A 19,654-nucleotide genomic window follows, 5' to 3' on the forward strand; every position below is an offset into this window, starting at 1 on the left:
ACGAAGCTCTGAGCTCCCGATCGGAGGGAGCATGGGACATGTAGTCCCATGTGTCTCACCGTCTGCAGTGGAATCTGCGCTCAAGCATGAAGATGCTCTGAGCGCCCGATCGGAGGGAGCATGGCACATGTAGTCCCATGTGTCCTACCGTCTGCAGTGGAATCTGCGCTCAAGTATAAGAGGGGTGGAAAAGAGAGGAAGAGGACAAGAAACATAGATAGCTGAAAAAAGGGACGGAAAGCCCGCTACAGCGGGGGAGGGGAAAAGGTAAAGGTAAAGGGGGGAAAAAGGGGAAGGAAGGGAGGGAAGAGGGGAGGATGGGGGACATTAAAGAGGGTTACAGGGGGGTTGTTGGTTAAAAGGGTGGGTGAGGGGAGGAAATAAGGGGAGAGGAGAGAAGGGAGTGGAAGGAGAAAAGGGGAAGGGAGGAAAATGACCCCGATTGAGAAAAGGAAAAAGGGGGAAGAGAGGGAAAGAAGAAAGAGAGAAATGAACCCAAAGGAGGAGAGAAAGACGGGGACGAGGAAGGAGACTAGAAATAGGGAAGAGAATCAGATTGACATGGAGAATGTTATGGGACCCTCTATTTAGTTAATGAAGACCATAGTATTTCATCATTGAGTCCCGTGGTATCTGTACGTAATCTCCAGACCCATCTTTGTTCGTAGTATAAGAGCTTTTGGTTCATGTTATTTGTCATCGGATTTAACTTATCAACGACTACCCATTCTATGTCATCAGGGGAGTGGTTACTCCTGGCTAGTGAGTTTCGTGAAATCAACTTTGCAGCGGATAGTACTTCTTTGTTCACATATGGGGGTTCCGACTCTCCTCGTAGTCATCCCAATGTATTTTAATAAGCAAGGACATTGATTCATGTAAATGACATTCTTGCTATTACAACTAGAGAGGGATTTCAACTCCCAAGGGTTTTTCAAACCTAAATCTAGCGTAGTTGTTTTACGAGTGAACTGGCACACGCTGCATTTACCACATGGATGTTGGCCTGATAGGGGGGGGGGCACTTACCACAAAGACAGTTGTTTATTTGCTGGTGGCTTCTTCTGGGGTTGTGTGTGTACCACCATGTCTCATATGCTAGTAGCTCTCTTGAAGGCATGTAGAGGTTGGTCAGGATTTTCCAATCTTCCCTTATTTTTTGGGGGATTTTGTTTGAAAAGGGGTTGAATGTGGTTACGCAAATCACTTGCTCTTTTTCTTTTTCTTTTGTTCGCCTTATTTGCAAGTGTTCTAAGAGCTGGTCCCTGTGGTTGTTGCATGCCCTCTTGTCAGCTCTCCTGACAAGATGAGCTGGATAGTCCCTCGCAAGAAGTTTCTTTGACAATTTGTCCGCATGTTTGGTGAAGTTCATTACATCCAAGCAGTTGCGTCGGAAGCAAAGGAATTGTCCTACTGGTAGGTTTTCTTGGAAGGACCTTGGATGAAAGCTCTGGAATATTAGAAGATTGATCCGGTCTGTAGGTTTGTAATAGACCTCGGTGGCCTGTGTTCCATTCCTCTCATAGATAAGCAAATCTAGAAAGGGTAGCTCTGTACCACCTATGGTCATAGTGAATTTCAGAAAAGGATTCAATGCATTAAGCCAATTTGCAAAGGTCAGGGCTTCATTGGCGGCACCTGTCCAGATCAGTAGGACGTCATTGATATAGCGTTTCCATAGTCTGGTCTGACTCAGGAAAGGATTATCGTGTTGAAACATCACTTGTCTTTCAAAGTGATCCACATATAGGAAGGCTAGACTTGGAGCAAACATACTGCCCATTGATGTCATGTGTATTTGTAAGAAGAAGGTCTTATCGAATTCAAAGTAGTTCCTGGTCAGAGCCATGTGGGCTAGGTCCAGTATGAATTCAGGGGGGGTTTGGATTCCCATCTGATTCCCTCCAGGAGTCCCCGGATGTCCTCTAGGGTTGCTTCCTGTGGTATGTTGGTATAGAGTGATTCCACATCCAATGTAATTAAAAGCTCAGTACTTTTATTAAATGACATTTCTATTAACAAGTTCAGGACATATGTTGTGTCTTTCAAGTATGTCGGTATTTTCTTAACCAGTGGTTGTAAAAAGGTATTAGAAAATTGTGAGAGGGGTTCCAGGACTGATCCTATCCCTGAAACGATCGGTCTGCCTGGGGGTGGATTCTTCTTCTTATCCATTTTCAGGAGGATGTAGAAATATGGGACTTTGGGGTTCATTTGAACCAAGAAGGCTGCGTCATGCTTCATCAGCCAATCATTATCTGATCCCTTGGATACCAGGAAGGCAATCTCCTCCTGAATCTCTGACGTGGGATCCTTTGATAATTGTTTGTAATGTTGTATATTCCCCAACAGGTGTAAACATTCTTCCCTATACATTTGCTGCAGTATCACTACAGTGGCTCCGTCTTTATCTGCTGGTTTAATCACTATTGTGGAATCTGCTGCGAGGCGTTTTAGAGCTACTAACTATTGGGAACTGGTGTTGTGAAATGTGTTGTTGGGTAACTGTTGTATATTGTCGATCTTTCGAGTCACGGATTTTTCAAACGCTAAGACCTCTGGTGGCATTTGACTCGTGAAGGGACAAAAGGTAGATTTCGGTTGTAGGCCTGTGTTCTTGTCTGTTTCCAAACTGGGGGTGGAGTTTACCCAAAAGAAAGTCTTGAGTCGAACTTTACGAAAAAAGTCCGCTAGTTCAGTTCTCACTTTGAAGAGGTCTAACTTTGGGGTAGGGACAAATCCTAGCCCATTATTTAGTGCTCTTGACTGAACTTTATCGAGGGATCTGTTGCTGATGTTAATGATAGTACTATCACCAGCTATTACATCTTGATGGTGCTGGGGGCATTGTCTCTCAGTAACCCGGTCTCCGGATGCTCTTTTCTGGGTCTCCAACTGACTCCCTTCCTTTCATCCCTTCCTCTCTCCTGCCCTCTGTCTAAAAAAGGGGTGTGTGACAGGTCCAGTATTAATGGAGGCTTTCAGGTGTATTGGTATGGGTTATTATGCTTTTACTTAGTATTATATTCTTTCCACACGGTTGTCTTTCTTTCTTTCGCACATTTTCTTTTACTAAATCTTGTTTGGAAATCTCCCCGGGTTTGTTCTGGTTCTTGACTCTGTTTCTTCTCTCTTTGCTTTCAGATGGACATCTCAAAGATCAGCCGTGGAGGTTAGAGGAGGGAAGAAGAGAATAAAAGGCCATTTAGAAGGTACATTTTGTTCTCTTTCTCTTTTCCCTTTCTTCTCCTGACCTTTGTATTTCTCTCTGTTGTCTCTTTTCGTTTCCCTTTCTCCTTCTTTCTGACCTGTTTCAAAAACAATACTTTTCCTTCTCCTTCCTTCTGTTTTCTTTCTTCCTTTCTTTCCTTCTTGCTCTGGGTTGTTCTATAGCCCCTAGTCTCTCTCTTTCTCCCTATATTTTTAATATCTTGGTTGCCTTTGCTCGTCCCTCTTTACTTGAAAACACGGACTTTGTCTTTTGTCCCTTTGTCTCTTCATCGTGCCGTATTGGTTTTCCTAGAATATTTGCTTTCTCTCTCTTGTTAATGCCCGGTGCTCAGTGGTTAAAGAAAAATGACATTTGTGCCTTTCCCATGCTCATCCCGTCCCCTCATCCTGTTCCCCGTATCCTGTTGAGGCTGCACCCCGCACCTAGATGGGCCATCTTCGTCCTAGAACGTGGCCGGCTTTTTCGCGTCTCCTCTCTACGTATGCGGCAGTGTGTTCTAAATCGCCGTCTTCCTTTGGAGTGTTTTCTCCAAGGATTCCTATGTGACCACTGTTTCTTTAGTGGCACATGCCTCCATTCCTCAAAGTCCTCCTTCTCCTGTCGTCTCTGCTAGTCCTCCATCCGTCTCGGTCGCCATCCTCTGCAAACTCCTTTCTCCTGCTGAAGTCTTCCTACTTCCTTCTTGCATGGGGTTTAAAACCCCTACTATTTCCGGGTCATCCTGGCGGCCTCCCTCCCAGTGTGGTCCTGCCTCATCAGAGACAGTGTCTTTGCTCTCCGAAGTGCCCCCGGTGTACTCCCACATCCGCGCCGGTCCCAGCGCATTATCACAAGGGGTTAGGGAAAGCCGATTGTGCAGGGTGCAGCGGATACATGGGAGCCTGAAAATGGGCTGGGGGGTCCAAAGTGTGCGGGCCAACCCCACTTTTTTCAGCTATCTATTTTTCTTTTCCTCTTTTCCGCCCTTCTTATACTTGAACGCAGATTCCACTGCAGACGGTGGGACACATGGAACTACATGTCCTATGCTCCCTCCGATCGGGCGCTCGTAGCATCCTAATGCTCTCCGCCCCTCCCGATGACGCCCCTGAACATTGGCTTAGACGTCCGGCGACAGGTTCTAAATCTCATCACGCTCCCCGGTGGTTTATCAGTGAATGCTTGGGAAGGAGTCTACCTAGGTGTGCAGCGAGCACACCCTTTGATGTAGTAAGTCGTCAGCCCCCTCCACCAGGCGGCATCTCCAGACTATGCCACTCAGATAAGACTAGATAATACTCTATGTTTTGTGTTTAATTTCAGTTTGCCTTGGTGTTAATCTCGGCCTGATTCTGACCGGGCTTACTTCACTATCGCTCTGATGTTTAGAATTATTGGGGCTAATACTCCCCCACCAAAACACCCCTGTCTCCCTCTTCCCATTCCCTCCCCCCTTTCTTTTTCTCCCCCCACCCACCCGTCCTTGTGGCAGTATAAACAACCGCAACAGACGCCAGTTCTACGCCGTTCGCCGGCCCATCATCCCATTTGATAAAAACAATGGTTTCTTTACGGGTGCTTCTCTGCTTTGTCCCCTGACTGTTCTCTACCTCGGGAGACCTGTACCAGGGCCTCCAGTTCTCTTAACCCCGAGATATAGACAATTTGTGCCTGCCTGCTGCCTTACTGATTGTGTACTCTCCCATCTATGTCGGCTTTCTCTCCTATAGTGTGTGACTATAAGGGGATACTCTGCCCCATCCCCAGATTAGGAGCTATTCGCCCTCCACTGACAGGGTAAGAGACTATACCTTCCTCCACAACTAATGGGTCAAGGTCCGACCTAACTGTGTACCTATTGTGACAGATTTGATGTATTGCATGGTTATGTGCCTGTTTTAGCATGCATTATCATGTTTTCGTGTGCAGTGTTTTGCTGTGTTTAGCCTCACATATATGTAAGTTGCTTGCATGTGACGCTTAAGTACTTGTTTCCTTCATCCACAGGCCTCCCTTACTAAGCAATCCAAAGGTAGGCCCTTCTTATTATGTAGATCCAGCCATCTCCCATTGAGGTTAGGCATCCCCTTAAGTGCATGACCTATTAGTGCATAACCCTAGGGATCCAAGGCCCTGACGAATGCCCCAGACCTCCTTTGGCTTTATCTAGTGGGCAGAAACATGGTGGCCAGTAAGATATTGGTGACTCTTCAAGTCATTAATCTCTAGAAGTGTCCAGTTGTGTGTTTTTTAATCTTACCAAAAATCACAGTGAATAAAGGTGTAATAATACATAGGTGGTTGATTAGGTAATTAAAAGTTTTCCATAGTACATCTGGATCCCGTTACTATCCAAATAATCAACATTTTCGCACTCCCTCATAGTTCTTTTAATGACGAGGTTGAGTTTGTCCAGGTGGTACTATCTTACCTGGCTGGGGGTAGGTGGTCATATGATGAAGCATGACACTATATAGTGTGTGAGACCACCTTGTCCGTAAGGAGAAATTCACCTTAGCCCCTTTCACGGCTCCCTAACTACAGGCACACAAACAAGTCTCGGAGTCTGGGACACACTGACGGTCCAGGACAATCTAACACTATTTTGTCCTTACGTGATACCCCATACTCTTTGTGTATTGTGAAGCGTACTCAGGGGAGACAGTACGGGGTCTCAAACCTCTCTCCCCACCTCTCCCTTTGTGTTAAGCTATGGGAAAGAGATCAACTTTTGATAAGCCAGAGGATATGTTTATGTGTCTGTGGGTGGGTTGGGGAGATTGATGTTCCTTTTTGCTACTCTGGTGCTGGTGTGAAGTATTGCTTTGTATACTTTTTCTGGATATGGTATGCACCTGTTGAAAATCAAATAAAAAGACATTAAAAAAACTATGAAAAGGCGAGACAAGAGCACAGAGGGATGTAAAAACCTACTGCAGGAAGGCACACATGCCCGTCTGGCAGGGACATGCCAGCATTGTGCAAATGAGCAGCACCTCATTGCACAGAGCTGGAAACCACAAGAGCAGGCATCACCATTACAGCCAACTCCTATGATGACACTCCCTGTAGCACCAGTTCTAAGGACGCTGATAACAAATAAGCGTTGCTCATACAGAAGGGCAGGTGTACTGAATCAAAATGCCAGACCAAAGATAAGGTGCTCATCATGAAATGTGACACCATGTCACTCTCCTCTGCCACTCAAAGCCTGCACAGAAAAAATCTCTTTGGAACTGCATCTGTAAAATCAGTGGCGTACTTAAAGATCAAATAGGAAAAGTTTAAGGACTAAAATAGTCCAACAATTTGAAGAAAAAAAAAATTTATGATATAAAATTTATGGGTTGTAATGTCAACCGATTTTTCGAATGGATTTGAATCCATTATATATGTATATGTATATATATATATATATATATCTACATTATATCTAGCTATGTATATATGAAAAAGCCTGCTTCGAATAAGTGTAAAAAAGGGTCAAACAAGAAGCAGATCTGAACTATATAACCATGAAGTGCTCGGTTAGCATTTTAAAGAGATATTTATACAACCAGAAACATTCCCTTAAGTGCGAGATTTGTCTGATTACGTACCAATATGTATATGTATATACCACCGTATATGATGTAAGAATGGCTATTGAGGATAATAATGGTTTATGTTCCTGCAGGTTAAATGTAAATAAGAGCAATTTAAGTAAGTTTTGTTTTTTTGATACTTATTCACAAATTCTTATATCCTAACACCATGTTCACCTTTCACTCAAGAATGGGTGACATAGTATCTAATAATAATATATGTTGTTTGATACCTAAGGGTAGGATACTCTTACATTTGGGAATTAAGGTGCACTGAGAACTAACATATGTCTGCATCCCACCTTTGTGTTCACATTTCGGGCCAGATGTAGCAACCCGTTTGCGAGTCGCAAACAGCGAAATTCACCGTTTGCGAGTCGCAAACGTGGGTTTGGCATGCAGAAATGCATATTGCGAGTCGTTACCGACTCGCAATATGCATTTGCGACTCGCAAATAGGAAGGGGTGTTCCCTTCCTATTTGCGAGTCGCTGTGGGATGCAATACCATTTGCGACCGCGTACACGGTCGCAAATGGCATCGCAGTTACCATCCACTTCAAGTGGATGGTAACCCACTCGCAAATTGGAAGGGGTCCCCATGGGACCCCTTCCAGTTTGTGACTGGACCCCAAAATATTTTTTCAGGGCAGGGAGTGGTCCAATGGACCACTCCCTGCCCTGAAAAAATACCGAAACAAAAGGTTTCGGTTTTTTTTGCAGTGCAGCTCGTTTTCCTGTCAGGAAAACGGGCTACACTTCAAAAAAAAAAAACTGCTTTATTTAAAAGCAGGTCGCGAACATGGAGGTCTGCTGACGTCAGCAGGCCTCCATGTTAGCGAGTGCCTATACTCGCAATGGGGCCGCAATTTGCGACCCACCTCATGAATATTCATGAGGTGGGTCATTGCGACCCCATTGAGAGTCGCAGTCGGTGTCTGAGACACCGTACTGCATAGCAAATTGCGACTTGCAATTTGCGAGTCGGATGGACTCGCAAATTGCAAGTCGCAACTTTGCTTTTTGCTACATCTGGCCCTTCATTCCACAACTTTTCCACTAATTTTTATATTCCTTTGATATATTTTCTTCACCCCTTTTTTACATTTTCTCATATATTGTTTTATGTCCATACACTGGTGAAGGTCTCTCCCTTTTAATTAGGAAATATGGATACACATATAATAATAGGTACTTATATAATTTACAGCCCTGATGAAGTCATTGGGAAACTCCCGGACGAAACACGTGTTGGCTATCAATTTGGATGCGGCTGCTAAAATTTAAATAATAAGCTATATCATCCTTTGAAGAATATGATTGAACCTTGATTTGAGAAAATCTGGACTGGCTATCAATTTGGATGCGGCTGCTAAAGTTTAAATAATAAGCTATATCATCTTTTGAAGAATATGATTGAACTTTGATTAGAGAAATCTGGACTTGGACTTTGGATCATAGTAAACTTGGAATAACAGATCAATTAATTCTACTATTTGGATTTGGACAGTGATACTGTAATTGGGGATTATGTTGGAAATAATCCTATTAATTTTCAGAAATATATGACAAAACATTGCCTATGTATACTGACTCATGAGTACTATTATTTTTCATGTTATAATGAGTGCCTCTTGTATTTTATGTTTAAATGTAAAAGCTGATAGTTGTATTTATGGCTGATAGCAGGGGATGGGTTGGCAAAATACAGTGTCAAAATTGTGGCAACTGGAGTACTGAAACCACACAGAACACTTGAGCTACAAGAGCGACCGATACAGGACAATGGGCACCCTGAGAGGAAACCTGGTTTTGAGAAACAGAATTAATAATGATCTCCACACCCTGGGCAAAAAAAAACCAGGGTGTGGGGATCATTAGTATTTTGTTTTTCAGAAACAAGTTCCTATTTTGGGAGTTTGTTTCTGAAAAACAAAAAATGTCAAAAGTTCGGTGAATGGCCATCAAAATCGATTACAGCCATCCACCAAAGTTTTGTACATTGAAAGGAACAGCTGTGACAGCCATTATTTTGAAAGTACAGAGATGACTACTGAACCAGCGGTTATCTCTAAAGTTGGTGGAAGGTAGTACTTCAGGGTGGTAGAGGAAACATCCTTCGCCACCCTGACAGACTCAGTACAGTTCAACAAACTATAAATCAAGCACTTAGGCTCCATACATATTTTAATGATGGGAAGGATCCAGCTCCTCAATGCCCCTCTCCTCTCGTCACTGCCACTTCAAGAATGGTGACGCTGGGGCAGCTGGCTGACCGTCTCTTGCTTCATTATTGAAACATTTCTGTATGAGAATGTCTTTTGTTGTGACTGATTGGAAGTTGTCTATTGATGACCACGTTGTGAATCCTGACACAGACCTGCAATGGCTACGCCTACATTCTACATATGATTGATAGCAATACATATAAATTGTTGGGATACTTCATTTGACCACTTGATTTCCAAATATGTGATCTGTTTTATCTCCTCTGTTCTCTAGTTACAGGTTGGTGCCACAGCGTCTTTTACTGTCACATTTAGGAAGAGGGTACGTTGTTGAGAGTCTACAGATCTGAAATTTTATACTGTGATGCACCCAGGACAGTAACTGCATCTGCATCTAAGGTGACAGGCTCATGCCATGATCCAGGTAAATATATTTGTATACACTGATTTATAGGTGGGTATCATACCAACTGTGAATTGAGGCTTACATATTTCTGGCAGATGCAGTAAGCAAAGGGGTGGTTCACAAATATCTTTAGTAAACTCCATGCAGTCAGTGAAGCCTGTGTTGAAGGTGAAGTCACTGATGTAATTTAAGTAGTGTGTGTGGAAACTGATACAGCATGCCATGTAGGGGATGAATCTGTCTGAGACTTGCAGACTGCTTTTCAGATGGAAATGCCAATTGTGTGTCTTTTTTGACACTCTGGAATGAACCTGCAGTATAATTTCTGAGAAGACAAACGTACACGTTATGAGTGTTTAGAGCTTGTTTCTCACTTCGGAGGATATTCAGGCAAAAGATAAGGAGGTGATTGTGTTGGCCGAGTCTGTGCTCTAGATAAAAAGCTATGTCTTTCGTCTCTTGCAGACCTCACGGACAGAGAAGATGACTCTGATGTGCAGAGGGCACTTATTCCAAGCGTTGGGAGCAAGGTACGAGAAAGCACTACCGCTGGCTCTGCAGATGCAGGGCTATATTTGGTGGACATATACGTTCAACCAGGAGAAAATTTGCATTACTTTATTGTAGGTTGTAGACGGTCAGAAAGTATTTGAACCTCTATCCATAATTTGACCTGAACCCAGCGAATTTGGAAGTGTTGTATTAAAAAAACACAGATTTTTGACCAGAAAACATTTTTGACCTGAGACCATTGACAAGCATGTTGCAGATATAAGTATTAGGAACTTCATGTGACTTAGTTTAGCTGCTAAATATTTGAGACACCATGTTGTTAGTTTTGGCAGCTAGGAACAGATGTAAGAGTGCAATTTTCACTGAAAAAAATAAAATAACACTTTTAATGAGTGTGTGTCAAAGGCAAAGGGATTGAGCAATTAATTACACCTTAAAAATAACTAAATAGTTCAAGTGACTTGAAATATGTTGGGTGGTGGAGTCTGTAGGCTTAACAAGTAGGCAACAGAAAGTCTCGCTTCAAATGAGGCCCATGAAAATTAACAATTTCTAAAGCATGTCATGCCGTGGGGGGCAAAGTTTGAAACCTAGGGAATAAGGGCATTTTGCAAATGAATGTGAGGTAAACGAGTTCATGTTGATTCAGTTCAGGAAGAACAGGTAGTTGATAGTCTAAAGAGATGTAAGTTTGCACTTTATATTAATTGCAAAAGCAGTGATAATTCAGGTGTTCCGGTATGCAAAATTATGATTGGTGCACCTTTGATTTGGGTTAGAGTTGATGCAGGATCACCAATCAATTTAATCGGCAATAATGTTTATAAAGGGTTAGTTGAATAAATTAACTTATGCCCATCTGATGTGCAAACGTTACCCTACGATAGAAGGTTCGTCAACCTGGATTTCTTTGAAGACATCATTTCATTTTCTGGTAGTCATAGCAAAACTTAAATTTATGTTGAAAAAATGTGTATATCACTTTAGGGTGAAAAGAACAAAATGAATACAGAGATTGTTTGTTCATGGAAACGAGGTACTAGCATACTAGGATGAAATCCTTATCTTTGATTATGCAGTGCTTGGGAGGTTTAAGAATCCTTAGAAAACATGGTATATCTATAAACACGGAGAAATGTAAATTTATGAAAGTCTCTAATTCGTATCTAGGTCATTTGGTGTCTGATGAACGTATTAAGGAAAAATATTTACTATGCACTATCAAGGATGCTCCTACTCTACATTCAAAAGATCAGGTCAAGTAAATTCTTGGACTTTGTGAATTCTATGTGAGATTTGTACTAGGTTTGCTGGTCTAACTGAACCACCCAAAATGTGTCTCATGAAGAATGGGATGGGTGTAAGGAATGCACATGAATGTGCATCATTTGAAAATGTGAAAGACATGGTTATTGATATCCAAGCATTACACCTTTGTGACCACGTGCGAGAATGAATAGTTACAGTAAAGTTAAAAAAAAGAGTTTGTGAGGTGCTAACCACCTGTAACAGTGTCAAGTAGGTCATAGAAAGTTAGGGATAGGAGATGGTGGAAAGGGAATGTTGTGTTGGTTAAGAAGTCTGTGTCTTTGGAAATGAAGAGTGCTGAGTCTTCTGGTATGGGAGGGGGTTTTGGGTGAATGGATGGCATTCATGGTACCGTGTTGGCCGGTTCTCTAGCAGAAAAGTCGAGTGGGACAACTAAAGGATGTGATTCTGGTGGCAACATTTGCAGCGGCAATTTAGCAGAGGGCGCCATTCATAACTGAAATGATGAAACAGCTCTTCTGGTGAGAATGAAAATGAAATGTTTCAGGCTGTAAAATCTAAGAAGATATAAGTGTCTGCAAGTGATATTAATGCAGATACTGGCACAGTTGCTGCGATTTTGAGTGGTGGTGTTGTTTCTGACAATTTGCTGAACTATGAAGTTGATGGTGTGGTCACTGATCCTAACATGAGAAATGTCAAAGTTTACTGTAGATTCAGATGAGATTTCAGTACGACCCTCTGCTTGTTGATATACAGTTCTTACTGGAAAATTTACCCACTTAAGGTATTTGGGGTGACTTATATATAAGATCAGCAGTATGAAGCACTATGTACAGGGACTGTGTGGTGGTCCTTGGATAGCTTAGGAACGACCTATTTCCTGGCCATGTATGTCATATCCTATTTGGCTTGGTCGGAAAACACCATCCTATTTATGGACGTTTAAGCCGGCACTACAAAGATCTCTGCATACATAGTGGAAACAGAGAAACCCATCACAAAGGCAGAGTACATAGGTATATGATGAAGATAAGTTGAAAAATATGAGGGGGTCTGTAAAACTCGCTTAATGTACTTTAATGTAATTACACAAAATTATGTGAAATTCAAATTTGTCATGTAATGGTATATTTTAGCATGAAATGTGTTCTTGTGCCATTTTTTGGCAGAAGCACACATTTTGCTGTAAAAAAACAGGTAAAAAAAACAAAAGCTCCACAAACAACGACCATTCATGCTATGCTGTTGGATTGTATTAGCTGTAAAAACCTTTACTGTGAATGGCACAATTTGCAGTATATTTCTACTACAAATGGTGTATTATTCCAAAAAGTGGCGTAGTGCTACAATCTAGGGAATTTTGTGTAACACATTTACTGCAATAAATGGCACCTTTTATGGGTTTATGGGCAATAACATGCAGAATATAGTGTTTAATGCAACAAAATCTGGTTGATACAGTAAATACCATATGCTTTTCCCCTGTTCAAATACATTTTAACTGGTAATTCTAAACTGTGTGTAAACGAGGGTTTAACCACGGGTCAGAATATACCCAGTACATCATAATCAGGCCCTAAAGGTCTTCATAGTGAGACCTGACAACAAATTACAATATATTTGAATTTCAGAATATAGAATTAGATAAATGTGAATATTAAGATGCGTAAATGTACTCCTACATGTGCTACGTGTCATTGTCCATACCCATGTAAGACATAATTATGTGAAATTCCGGAAATGGGTCAATGGTGTATGTGTAGTTGCAAGATGACACATTTGGATGAATAAATGAGTAATGTGTTTGTAGATGTATAATAATTGAGAAGTGCAATTTGAATGAGATCTCACTGTAGTGCAACAGTGATGTCTCAAGGTTGTTACAGGTCGCTGGTGCCATAGTCCACTATTCTTCCTTGACTTGACACGTCCAAGCACTGTGATGCAACAACCAAACAAGCAGATCAGTTAAAATGCGAGTCCATTTGTCAGCCTCTCACCTGCAAATCTAGACGCCCGTTCTGTGTTCCACTCAGTAGTTTGTTAATAGTCTACATGTGAACCTCGATCCATGGCAATGTTGTGCAACACACTAAAGGCTACAAAGATTTTGAACACTGCTTCTGGGCAATACTGGAGTGTCTCTCCTCTTGATGAGTAGCAAACTGAAGCATGACTTCAGGATGCCAAAAGTGCACTCAATTTTGGCTTGCTTACGTGTGTGTGTCCTGTTGTACTTCTGAGATGAGAAAAAAGGGAGAAAAGTTATACCAAGGGACACCTGCAACAAAGATATTTGTCAATGTGGTCACCTAGAAAATGTAGCATACATTATACACACGTATGCATTTAATGTTAGCCTTATGGGTGTATATTGTGACTGGGTATTTGTGATTCAGTTCCCTAGATATGCACATTCCCTACTCTGATTTAGTTAGACTTATATAGTAGCCACATATAACCGAAATGCCCAGCCAAGAACTGACGTGGACGAGCAGGCGGTCAGGTATGCATCAAGGAAAGGCAGCCGAAACATCCCTGAAGCAGCTTCTGGCATAGCTGATAGTTTGCACGCTGATGGAATGCAAGCGTTGTCTGCTGTGGAAATCGTCTTCCTTTTGTCAAGGTGGCTGAAGTGCCTCTTGAATACCAACAATAGCACCTAATACTCAAAGGGATTCCCTTGACATCTTTATCTTTACTGCCAGTGACCATGGCCTGGCAATGACCCTGTGCATTTACCTGGTTATGCATCTCAGTAACTAGTGTACACACCATCATTGTTTTGCTTGTGAGATGTCTGCTGTATGCCCATAACCTACTTGAAAAACCCAGAGGCCGGAGTTGGAGTGCAGCCAATATTTTGACATGAGTGTGGCTGGACTGGGAGAAGGCTGCTGGTGAGGGGAACTCCTGCTCCAGTCAACAAATGTCAAGGATCCCATCAGGAGACAAGTAGTATCAAGCAATAGCTGCTTTCCTGAACATCACTAAGATGTGACTCCTTTGCCTGTATATCCTCTCTCTCCTCAAATACTTATTCCTCAAAATGAGAGGCAAGGTGGCAAACCTATTCACCAAACCAGCGATAATATTGTTTTTCTGTGGCCTGCCTGCTTATGTGAGCAGGCTGTGTGTATGTGGTAGATGTTACAGTGAGTTACACTTTTTGATGGGTTTGCTGTTGCCATGGGTGTAGACTCCCCTCTTGCATTAGCAGGTGTGCTGTATATGAATTTAATCTTATTGCTGAATGTGTTCTCTACTAATTCTATTAGGTTTACTGTTACACGCCTACGTTTATTTTATTATTTTTCCCTTTGTGGCAATCGTGTTATTGACTGCCTCTGCTAATTTCTGAGTCTGTCCTGCAGTACGAGTGATTGGTCATGTGTGGTGTGTGACTTTCTCTAAATCTTTGCTGGAGTAGATTTGAGCCTGTTTGGTCAGCAGTACTAATTAGTGTAGATGTAGGTGCATGTTTGGAGAATAGCAACTGGCTGTGAAGGTGTGTTTTTGTATTTGCATTTGTATTTGTATCTGCCCTTTCCTATTCCTTGGTTTCACCTGAACTCCACCCATTTAGCAGTTATTCCCAATTTTTCAGCCAATACTCCTTGACCCTTCCACATTCATAGTGAAAATATAATACCTACCTGTGTGTACTTCTGAACACTCATACACAATACAACCCATAATAAATATGATGAAAGTCACCTACAAGAGCCAACAGAGGATTTAATAAAGATAAATAGAATGGCATTGATCTACATACATCACTGAGAATGTAGCAATGAGGGGACTGGTATCAGTGACCATCTGAGAAGCTTAGGAATAATCTATTTAAACCTAATATTGCCAGACTCCAGTAGAAGTTTGAAAATTGGATGCACATGATAATTATTAATATGAGTTTACCTCGTTATGGTAGTTTGGAAAGAAACCTCAGAGTGTAAAAACATGCTTGAATATGAAAGATGGGCCTATTTGTTGCGAAGAAAGCATTTTCTTTCTTTTGGGTCAGTTTATGTTAAGCTGAAGACACTGAGGACCTAATTACAAGTCTGGTGGTCACTAGACCGCCAGACTCGTGGTGCAGTCTGGAACCCGCGCAACTTTGACATCAAATTAAGAGTTTGGTGGTCGGACTGCCAAAAGACCACTGTCTTCGCCATGATCAGTGATCCTGACAGGACGACGGGGGTCATGGTAGTAATCAGCCCACTGTGCTGTTACAACCTTACTCTCCGCCAGCATTTTCACAGCGGTCTGACTACCATGAAAAGGCTGGCAGAGAACAAATGCAGGGGGCAAAAGGAGAGTGGAGCCAATGGCATGGGCAGTGCAGTGGTCCCCCTGCCCAGCACCCTTGAATGCACACTGTCTGCTGTGCAAACAGTGTGCTGTCAAGTGTGCTGGTGCACCCTGCATGGAGCAGCACTACCGTCGGCTCAATTATAAGCCAGGAACAATGCTGCTGCACCTTTCCCACTGGGCTGACCAGCACCAGCAGAAACCTTGGTCTCTGCTGGTCAGTCCATTGGGAAAGTTGTAATGGGCCTGGTGGGGTGACCACTGGCACTGTGGCGGTCTCCTTGTCGGGAGTTTGGCAGACAGATGTTTCCATTCACAAAACTCCTAATGACCCCCTGACTCCTCAAATCCGATGAATTATCTCCTCTGAAGACAAAGATCCTCTGGTGTCTAGAAAGTAACCTATAGGAACAAGATCAAAACACCAAGGAACCACACCAAGCATGCAGACTGTGGAATATAGATGGACTGAAATACACCTGAGTGAGCTCATTGTGCTTAAGAAAGATGATGAAACCCCTTCCAGGATTGCCCAAACAGCATGTACGCAGCAATAAACGAATGCAGTGAGTTATGGTCCACCGTGCTAAAGGCCACTAAAGAGTGCAAGTGAAAAAGCAAGCAAGAATTCCCATAATCTAAAAGGCAAACAGCATCTCACTTGAAGAGTGGTCATCAAAATGGTAAAATGTGACCAGATTGGAATGAACACATAAAATTAAATTGATCAACATGGACTTAATATTCTTTACCTATCATGGGTCAGATGTATGAACAGATTAGTCACAAAAAATTGTAGAAAATAGCGTATGGAGTTTTGGTGACCAATCTTAAATTTTGCGAATGCGAGCTACTAATAGGTTGCACTGAAGAAGGTCACAGAACAACATCTCTTAAGAATACTATCTAGGCAGGTTGCTATTTGCAACCCACCCCTGCAACTGAATACAAACACAGGGGTGGTGGCTTGCAAGGAAAAACAGACCACCTTCCCTGTGTTTGCATTCCCCAGTGGGAAACTTTTTTAAAGCAGGCCATGCTCTTTAAAGGAACTAGTGCTGCTTTAAAATAAGTCTAATTTAGAGGCCTCTGCAACACTGCCTGCTCCTCTCTGAGGCCATGTCACACGGTTCCCAAAGCGGAAGGTTTCCAACAGGGACAGCTTCTCCATTGTAAATGTTACCAGCTCCTTTGAGGGGTGCAAAACATTTAATGGTTTGTGACAGTATTTGGTGTTTCAAAATTTTGTTACATCTCATTGCACATTGCATACAGGAAAGGACCTCTTATTTACAATTCAAAATGAGTCATTAAAACCACTTTACAGACTCGCAAAATAGGTTTAATACATGGGGGTTTTCCTGTAACAAAATCTGTGCTTTTACAAGCCACAGGATTTGTGACTGCAGAATGGTTTCACATCGGGCCCTGTATTATTTCATAAATGGGCTATCAGCGAATTCTTTTCTGATTGCATCGACTAAAGCTTTTTTAAAATGCTGACAGAATCTAACCTCTTTTGGATATCTGGAAATATTCCTTAAGCAGGAGAGCTGTTACGGAATATTAATCTTCTGCAGACAAATTCTAATCATTACACTCCTACAAAAAAAATACTTTTGCAGCACTAAAAACAAATTGGTTTCCCAAGATTCAGAAGGTCTCAAGCAAGCAAATATGCATTCTTAATCCAGATATGGAGACTCTTTACCTCTGCAGACGTGTGTTAAAAACACATTTGTTCCCAGCAAATTTCTGACTATCTGCCCAAGTGTTTTAATAATCAACCCTGAATTAAAACTACATTACAAAACAATTTTAGGTGTCATTCTTCAGTTCATCATCAGTAACACTGGCAAAAGAAGTAGAACACTCTTCAAGACAATCAAACACTCTCTTGCTTAAACCTCCAATCCTATACTTCACAGACGAATGCTATTTCATCAGCCTCTTTTTCAGTGAAAAACTACAGAAGATCCAATAGCACGTTGACAACAAGAAGTTTGTTATTCCTCTGACACCCACTCTTCTATACAACATTCCACAACAGTCATCCTTCAAATCCCTATCGCTTACAGACCTCAATAACAGCCTCAGGCACTGCAAAGTCACTTTCTAGGAAGAGGAGGTCTTGATTTTGTCTTTCATCATAACACTCTGTGGTTAATCTCTCTCATCATATTCAATGCCACACCCACTCAAGTCATTGTCTCAGAAGGTTTCAATATGGGCTAGATCTCCCCACTACTGAAGAAGCCTCTGATGACCAAACCATCTACCAGGCCCACTACTCATATATCCCAAATGTGTAAAATAGTTGAAACATTGATCTATGCACAATTCAATGATCACATTAATCCTAATGATCTGCGGATTGACTACCAATTTGGCTTCATATTATGCTGAACCACAGAGAGAGCTACCTTAGAAATCACAGACAATGCTGTCCTGACTACAAAACAGAGAACCGCTGCCCCCTGATATTGATCAACTCCTCAAACCCTTAAAACTGTGGAACATCCCAACCTTATCCACACCCTGAAGTTTAGTGGCAACGTTGGTACTGGTTCTCTAACCCAAATAATAAAGGTTTGCTCAAGAGGGCCCCTCCAGTTCCCCAGAGTTCCATGTTGTCTCCGGTGATCTTCAACCTCTACTTGGAGCTTCTTAGAATTCTACTCAGTATTATCTTCAAACACTGCCTGCAACTCATCCAAAACTAGATGCTCAAAGCATTATATCTACTGCTGGCCACAATTAACTAGCAACAGCTAGTCCAAACCTGTCTGAACAACATGAACTTGAACAGATTCCACCACCATATGTCCCCAAATGCATGTCACTTAGGTTCACCCTGAACAACACCTTCCTCCTCAAGAAAGATATCATCAGGAAAGCCTAGTATTAGCTCTTTTGATTGAAAGAAATCAAATCAATCCCCCCAAAAACTTTTCTAGAAATGCTCTTCCCCACCTTGTGCTCTTCTATCAATAAGGTGGCAACATCTCCACCATGGCCTTTCAAGCTCAATACAATACTAAGGGCATCCTATGTGGCACAGCAAGCCGCCTCAGACATATCAAGAAATACGACCAGATGATCCCTCACCATGATATCATTTCCAATGGCGTTTGTACCATTTTTAAGACAAGCTGCATCGTCTACAAAGTAATTACAACCTGCAATCTCATCTATAAGACTGACAGGCTAATAATATGGTGGCTCTTGGCACACCCGCAGCCGGAACACTATCAATATTAAGACAAAGGGCTCAAATTAGATGCTAGAGGTAACGGTCCCGCTGTCGACTTTTCACCTGAAAACCCGTCCCCCGCTGCAACAGTCCACCCTCCATATTTAGATTTTGGCAGTCCCATAGCCAAAAGTCTGCGTTCAAACCACCGCCTCCACCAAGAAACACCAACCGCGCCGACGGCAGGATAGGGAAAACTGGCTACCAACGGGACCCCAGCCACCCTTCCTGCCATGCAGAATTGGATGTGCCTTTCCGCCAAGTAAAAAGTGGCGGTCCAACCTCCACTTCTGAGTTGGCAGACTGGGGAGGAAAACTCACTTTTTGTGCCCATTCCACCTCCGTCTATGACTGGACAAGACCTGCCATCTCTGCTGCTACCGTCCCACAGGGAAAACACAATCCCCTAGTTGACAGACTCGAAGGCGGGGTTGCCACATTGCCAGGGTACATTGGGTGGTCACTGCACAGAAGGTCGGGACCACTGCAGCCATCTACATGTCACAGTAGTTTTTTCAAGAAACTGTGAAATACATATGTCGGGGGGCACGAGTGGGTTACACATAGCTGGGGACACGCATATCGCACACTGTCATTGTGGTGTCATCATTCATTGCCAAATGAATGCCGGCACCACAATGATGGTACACTCCCACCTGACAATGGTGTCCATGTGTGCGCTTCGCGAGGGGACCTGTACTGGTAGGTTTGTGCTATCTGTTATGTGTAAGTCAACAGCAGTATGTGTGTGTGCATGGATTGGCTGGCTGAGGTGAAGGGAGCTGGAGAGGGTGGTGTGGTTGTGTCAGTATGTGTGTCACTCGCATGTGAGAACTTTGTGTATGTTGTGTTGCCACATGCCACATGTAGGTGAG

The sequence above is a fragment of the Pleurodeles waltl genome, chromosome 3_1 (assembly GCF_031143425.1).
Source record: "Pleurodeles waltl isolate 20211129_DDA chromosome 3_1, aPleWal1.hap1.20221129, whole genome shotgun sequence".
NCBI classification, from domain to species: Eukaryota; Metazoa; Chordata; class Amphibia; order Caudata; family Salamandridae; genus Pleurodeles; species Pleurodeles waltl.